Here is a 7,796-nt window from a genome sequence, read left to right on the forward strand (position 1 = left end):
TGCATGGAAGAGAGCCTATAAATATTTGTTATGGAACCCATGGCAGACAGAGGCTCACTGTTTTTTTTTTTACTTGGTTACTTTGGTCTCCTGTGTTGAGGTTTGATTTGGTTCATATTTTAATGATCTGCGCCTACTATGAATTGTTTGTGTTTTAATTAATTACTCTTCCAATTCTCATTTGATTATATGTGTACTCTTTTTGATATAACTTGTCATTCAATAAATTTGCTATCGCTGTTAAAAATAAAAAGAATATTGAGATATTCGTTGCTCCATGTTTCGGTGAGCTAATTTCTGATTTTTGAATATCTGGAACAATTTGCAATTCTCGATGATAATATAATAAGAATGATTATATAGGTGAAATTTCTTCGATGAGTCGTTCTCTATTATTTTTTTGTTGAGCTTTGAATATTTTTGAGTTTTGAATCTAAGACACAAATTGAATTGTGTACCTGTTCTTATGCAGTGTGGTTTGTCAAAATAATGATGTTCTATCATAATAGCATGGAGCCTAAAATTTTGGTTTGCATATTTCATTTTAAAGCATATTTTTCTTGATATTTTAGTTCATCTGGTGTTATAATTTTCTTTCTCTTGTTTGATCTTCTGACTTTGTATTCTGATTCTTTTTTTCTGGTCTATTCATTGAGAGATATGTGTCTATCCATTTTGCAGCAAGATGAAGTCTTTGGATATGTAGAACATATGAGATTCTTGATTAAATGGTTAAGAACGGAGAACATATCCAGATAATTCTTCAATGAGTCATTCTTTATCATTTCTATTTCTTTACTTTGATGGCAAGACATACAAATTGAACGGTGAAAATGTTTTCCTGCAGCGCACCGCTTCTTCAAAGCATGGAGCCTAGAGTTTTGATTTGGTGATCTCCAGTAAATTCTTTCTTTTTTTTGTACAATTTCTATATTTCTTTATTTGTTATTTTTTCTATTTGGTTTTGCTAGGAGGAGATGTGATCTATATGTACAAACAAGTCCTTATGGTTCTATCCTCCTCCTGTTTTCTCACTTTTTTTTCCTTGGTTACTCTGGTATATGCCGAGGTTTGATTTGTTTCTTGCTGGCTTCTACTAATGATTTGTACCAATTGTTCTTTGAATTCTCATTTGATTATATATATATATATATATATATAGTTTTTAATGATAGCTCCTACTAATGATTTGTACCAATTGTTCTTTAAAGCGAGTTAATTTCTGGATATTCCTTTATGATTTACCATTAATACTTATTTTTTCTTTTGAATGTTCACATACTTCCCGTTCAGCCTATAATGTGTGGCTTTCTGGGATCCAGTGGCAGGAAGAGGTAACATACTTTGTGCTCAGCCTTGGGATAAAACAATTGTTTTACTTACATGTGTGTATTTGTTTTGGGATAGTGTTGGAGCATGAGTGTGAAGATTCCAGAGTAAATCTCTTTGCCATCCCCAAGGATGAGGAATTCTTGACAAGCCTGGTTTGGCACTTTTTGTCTTGTTGATTTGCCACTTCCTTTGTTATAATTTATTGTTCATATCAATTTTCAACTGCCATGCTTAATGTTGCTTCCTTTGTTTTATAAATAAGTTAATGATGGTTTCACTTAATTTGAATATATATATATATATATATATCAGGTTAAGTTCAAAACAAAAATAGAAATAAACTAAAACTAAACAAAAATAATACCAAATTGGTATTGTAATCCTTGCAAGCTCCTCAATGATCCGCTGGTTTACTCCAACCAGTGCATTATTGTCCAATATGATATTATATCCCACTATATACAAAAGGATTTGGTAGATAGGTAAACAGAGAGAGTGATTGATTGTAAAATTGATATATTATACAAAAGGGTTATAGTGTTCTTCATCCTCTTGAAATACTCAAGACAACAGTAAATCTTATGTTTTCCATTTTTCGCTTTTATTTTCCAATTTTTTCCTTGAGGAAATTTTCAATGACACTTTTGACATATGATGAGACATCTCATTTATTTTTTAATGAATGCAACAAAATGTACTAGAGGAGTGTCGGCAGCAGCAGACTCTGATACATCTCCATCAAAAGCAACAAGAGTAACAATGGGCCAGCGTCGAAAGCAACAATGAGCCGCATCTCCATCAAAACCTTAAAGCATTAGGTATATGGACAATTGCATAATTTGAGAGGAATTCTTGTTCCCTGCAATTCTGATCAGCGACTTGGTTTGGAGAATTATGCAACTATTATTATTTTTTTCATGGTTTATTCTACACCTATTTTTCACAGCGTAATTTTGTTGTACATGCTGGTGTTAACAGGGTTACGTGGATTTGGTGTATTTCATAAGTGTCGTTTCTCAAACGTACTGCAACATGTTAATTTTGCTGTCCGAAGTGGAGAAATTGGATATGAGTGCTTCTGGAATATGTTATATATTTTTAATTGTTGCTTGGCTTAATTGGGCATGATTATCATTATTCATCATTGCCATTGGTCATGCTCATGTTTTTTAATATGTTTATGTATTGTTTTCGAAGAATTGTTCTTAGCTTGTGGTCAGGCTGGTGTTGGAGTTTGTGTGTTTCAGTATCCGGAACCTGCTCTTCCCAAGATGAAGAATTTTGGACGACTTGGTTACATCGTAAGTGTTGTTTGTTCTTAGGAGAGGTTTTCTATAATCTTCTTTTACTTTACTGGTTTCTTTTGTTATTTGTGATTTGGATGATGTTGATGATGATACTCCTAAAAAGATATCTTTTTCATTACAGTGGCCCGGGACTCCTGTGTTAGGAGGAAGCCAAAATTATGTCACACATCATCTGCAGGCTTTAATTTAGTTATCTATCTGCAGACTCTTTACATTTCTGTCTATGTTTGATACTCAACATCTACTTTTGAGTTTTCTATGTGGGTGAAACAAGGGAGATAGCCAATAAATTTGCTGGGTTGCCCGTGGAACCCATGGCAGGCGGAGGTTCTCATATTTCCTATTAAACTAGTCATATTTGAATGATCTGCAGCTACTAATGAATTGTTTGGGTTTTAATTGATTTCTCTTCCAATTCTCGTTTGATCACGTGCACCTTTTGCTTATTGCTTTTAAAATAAAAAAAATTAAGATATTAGTTTATTCATTTTGTAGTGAGCTGATTTTTGATTTCTGGATATCTGGATGAATTTGCAATTCTTGATGATAATGGATACAAACGATAATAGCAGAGATACATAGATCAAATTTCTTCAATGAGTCTTTCTTTATTATTTTTGATTTTGAGATTTGATCATAAGACACAAATTAAATTGTGAACCTATTTTTTTTGCAGTGTAGATTGTCAAAATAATGATCTTCTTTCATCATAGCCATGGAGCCACTTGTTTTTGTTTGTATATTTCTTTTTAAAGCATATATTTTCTTGATATTTTATTTCCTCTGGTATTGTGGGGACGATACTAATTTTCTTTCTCTTGTTTGATCTTCCGATTTTGTATTCTGATTTTTTTTTCCTTTCTTGTCTTTTGATTGTGAGGTTTGATTTGGTTCTGACTTTAATCCATGCTTGTTTTCTGCAGTGCAGTATGTTTTGAAACAACAACTTTTGATTAGTATCAAGCCTTCGGTTTATTTTGGTAACTCTACTTTGAATGCAAATTATTTTCGTTTCTTTTTTATCTGCCCAATTCTTGTTGTCTAGTCTTCTGGATTTGCTCCTCTATGATTTACCATTAATACTTATTCTTTCTTATTAATATTGAAAACTATAGATGATTTGAGATTTTTTTGTTTGTTTTTGTTTTCGTATTTTGGGAGAGCTTGGCGGGCTTATCTTCGTTATGCTGATCTGTGACTTGGTTTGAAGAACTATGCTACTACTCTTTCTTCTTGGTTCTTTTTCTTCAATCTGTTTGTTACAGCCTAGTTTTAAAGTGTCTGTGCTTCATGATGGTGTGATGTGGTAATATTGATTTTTGTGTGTTGTTTATCAGATATCTGAGTATTAGGAGAGCTTTTAGAATGTATAATTTTGTTGTGGATCTGTCTTTTTCAAGGTGAGGAGTTGAATATTTTTGACTCTGCTGTACATCTCTTAGCTTGATTATTTTGTAAGTGTTCTGATACTTCATTCACAATCATTCAATTTATAAGATATTATTGTAGTGAGATCGGTTAGCTCTTAAATTGGTGGAGCAAACTTGTATTGTACATAATATATTTTTGTTTCCCTTGCAAAGCTTCTTAAATCTCTTGGAACAAATGTAGGTTGACATGGAAGAAGCAAAAAAACAAGAAATGAAAAATTACAATCTGCTTTGCACGAGATGCAACTTCAGTTCAAAGAAACTAAGTCATTGCTTCAAAAGGAGCGCGAGGCTGCAAAAACAGAAGCAGAGAGAGTGCTTGTCATACAGGAGTATATTTTATACTTTGAATTATTAATCACTTGCTGGAGTCCATTGCAGACCTTGGTGACTTCATTGGAAAAGAAAATTGATGAAACAGAGAAAAGGTATGTAGAGGCAAATAAACTTAGTGAAGAAAGTTTGAAGCAAGCTTTGGATGCTGAGTCGAAAATAATCCAGTTGAAAACTTCTATGCGAAGGTTTTGATTTCAAATTAACGCTTCGTTGGTATCTCGTACATATTTAATTGATATCATTTAAAATATTACCTGGCTTAACTCTTTGAAGTAGTTACCATTTGTTGACCATTAAATTGCAAAATGTATACCATCTTGACCCTTTTTACTTAAATATTCTGAGATATGGAATCTGAAAATCAAGTTCTTCGGCAACAGTCTCTGTGAAAACGATGTTAGAGCACCTTTCTACCCATGTATATGAGGTAAATTGTGCTTATGTATTTCTGCATTCTCTGTATGCAAGCGTCGATCTTTTGGGCTATTGATTTTTATCTACAGAAGTTGGAAAATGGTCCCCATTTGGTAGAAGATCAGAAAGCTACTGTAAGTGCATTAATATCTACTCTTGTCGACATTGTCTTTCTATAGCATGCCAGCTGTTATGTTGAATGGAATCTAAAATGAGTTCTCTTTGCAGGAAACACAGACTGACACACCTGTGAAAAAGTTCGTACAGAGTTAGATAGAAAATTAAGGAGATCATACATTGAACGTCAACATGTGTGTGCTTAAAATTTTACATCTAATATTGCAGTTCTTTATGCTATTATGTTCATATTTTTAACTGTTATTTCAAATGCAGGAAAATGGTGATTCCCTTATCAATTGTGTTATGAAAAATATTGGATTCCATCATGGAAAGCCTATTGCTGCATTCACCATTTACAAATGTCTTCTCCACTGAAAATCGTTTGAAGCTGAATGGACAAATGTATTTGATCGCCTTATCCACATGATTGGTTCTGCAATTGAGGTAATTTTTTTATTTAGATATATACAAGTATAGTACTTTGAACCTTCCCTTAATAACTTTTAGGAATATTAACCCTTGATATATGATGCTAATTTTCAGTGAAAGTCTAATTTTTTTTTTTGTATTGTAAAATTACGTAATGGATCCCTTATCCAATATAACTTTTTTTCTTCCTTGCTTACTTTCCAGAATCAAGACAACAGTGATCTCATGGCTTACTGGCTGTCAAATACATCTGCACTATTGTTTCTGCTCCCACAAAGTTTAAAATCCGGTGGTTCAAATGACGCAACCCCCGTTAGAAAACCACCAAATCCAACATCCCTCTTTGGCAGAATGACTATGGTAATAATAATCTTACAGTGTTTGTAATCTACTCTCCCTTTAACACTTAAAAGATTTCATATTTATTTGTTACAACCTTACCTGAATTGCAGGGTTTTCGGTCATCTCCTTCGTCTGCCAACCTTCCTACCCCATCGTAGGTTGTACGCAAAGTAAAGGCTAAGTATCCTGCTTTGCTTTTCAAGCATCAACTCACATCCTATGTGGAGAAAATATATGGTATCTTGTGGGACAACTTGAAGAAAGAGTTGGCATCATTTATTTTGTTATGTATCCAGGTTTTTTGAATACAATTGTTTAACTGAATCTGAATGAGATAAGTAAAGTTGAATGTCCTATTATAATCCTCGGTTCTCATATCTTGTCCATATATAATATCTGCCTTTTCGAGATACTTTATTGTTTCTAGAAATTTCTAAGAGGTCTCTGGTCCTCCGATGTGTTTCCTGTCTTTCCTCCGGATGGTCATAAGATTCTAGAGGTGGTAAAGTTGAAATCCTGGAGTTGGTTAAGTGCTATGTGGACTGGTTTCAGATTTCCGATTTCTTTGTGGTTTATTAATCCCATAGGATGCTTGGGTTTTTTTGATTTGTATAGCAATTACAGGCATAATTATGTTGTATATAGTTGTTAGGTCCCTAGTACTGCTATATGTGTGTTTCGGTAGGTGTGCTATTCCAGTTTTTCATTGTATCCGGCTGGTTTGCATTCTCTTCTTGTAATTGTCTTCTAAATTTTGCACTTATTCTAAAATTGTGTTTCAAATTATCATATACTTTTTTTTTTAAATACTATTACTCATGCAATTTGTATTGCTGATATACAGGCACCAAGAACATCTAAGGGAGTCTTAAGATCTGGCCGATCTTTTAGTAATTATTATTGAATCCTTCATCACTATTCTCTATACGATGAAAGAGAACTTTGTAAGAAACTACTATTATGGCTTTTTAACAATTTGAGTATCGGGTAATTATTTTATTTACACTAGCCGTTTATGCTATTTATAAAAATTGCTTATACATGATATTGTTTTGGGTTTTAGGTGCCTCCTGTCCTTGTCCAAAAGATCTTCTCTCAAACATTTTCATATATTAATGTTCAATTCTTCAACAGGTAAGTAGTTTTTGCATGCATCCTTTGACATAATTTTTTTTGTTTGTAATGGTGTTTTGATCTTAATGTTTAACATTCTGTTTTTAATAAATGATTGGTAGTCTTCTTCTGCGGCGTGATTGTTACCCATTCGGTAATGGAGAATATGTGAAGGCTGGTTTAGCAGAATTGGAGCTGTGGTGCTGCCAAGAAAGGATGAGGTATTCATTTTTTGTTTACTGTATTGTGTTAGATAAATTGAGTTATTGCATAAATTAATTAGGCGCTTAATATAAGGCAATCACCTATTGCTACTCTATATGGCTTTTGGGTTGGTATGAAAGTCTAACAAAATTGCCTTGGGTTTGCAGTATGCTGGGACATCTTGGGTAAGTGTTTCTTGGTAAGTTGGATTCTTGGTAAGTGTTTCTTGTTTCATAAGATGGCACCATTTATCTTACTGATGTTGTTACAAAATTTTGATAATCAATGTGGTTTACCATGCATCATGTTTTGTTTCCTATTGTAATTAATTAAAATCAGACAATTTCACCATTTGGATTTTTTTGACAAAGTAATTCCTGTCTAAAATACCCATGTGGCTTTGCACTGTACTTCTTTTAAACCGTTTTAACTGTCAAAATGAATCTTTTATTGCCAAAAACCAGGGGTGCAAACTTTTAACTTTAATATTTTGGTGTAAATTTGGTATTATTTACTATAATTGCAGAGACTAATCCGTTGAGCCAGGTAGAACCACAATAGGTAGCAAAACTATCCCTCAAGAGTGTTAACATTGATCCATTCCTAGGACTGAATTCGAAATCCATGACCTCTTTGGACTCAAGCCTTAGTCTGTTTTCTTATATTGGGACTCAATTCCTCTATTCTCTATTTGTAACTATGATATTCTGATTAGTGACTTGGTTTGGAGAATTATGCTACTATTATTTCTTTATTCTTGGTTTTTTTA

The 7,796-nt window shown here is 33.1% G+C and overlaps 1 long non-coding RNA gene across 1 annotated transcript; it reads left to right on the top strand.

Moving 5' to 3' along the window:
- Nucleotides 1-1,632: 1,632 nt before the first annotated feature.
- Nucleotides 1,633-7,540, top strand: LOC123889292. The gene is made up of 13 exons (XR_006802446.1): nt 1,633-2,633; nt 2,761-3,619; nt 3,801-3,841; nt 3,977-4,039; nt 4,251-4,832; nt 4,909-4,953; nt 5,048-5,130; nt 5,213-5,383; nt 5,573-5,728; nt 5,821-6,654; nt 6,774-6,844; nt 6,946-7,044; nt 7,195-7,540. It is a non-coding gene; the product is annotated as an uncharacterized LOC123889292 (long non-coding RNA).
- Nucleotides 7,541-7,796: the final 256 nt, after the last annotated feature.

This window comes from Trifolium pratense, linkage group LG6 (genome assembly GCF_020283565.1).
Source record: "Trifolium pratense cultivar HEN17-A07 linkage group LG6, ARS_RC_1.1, whole genome shotgun sequence".
Classification (NCBI taxonomy): domain Eukaryota; kingdom Viridiplantae; phylum Streptophyta; class Magnoliopsida; order Fabales; family Fabaceae; genus Trifolium; species Trifolium pratense.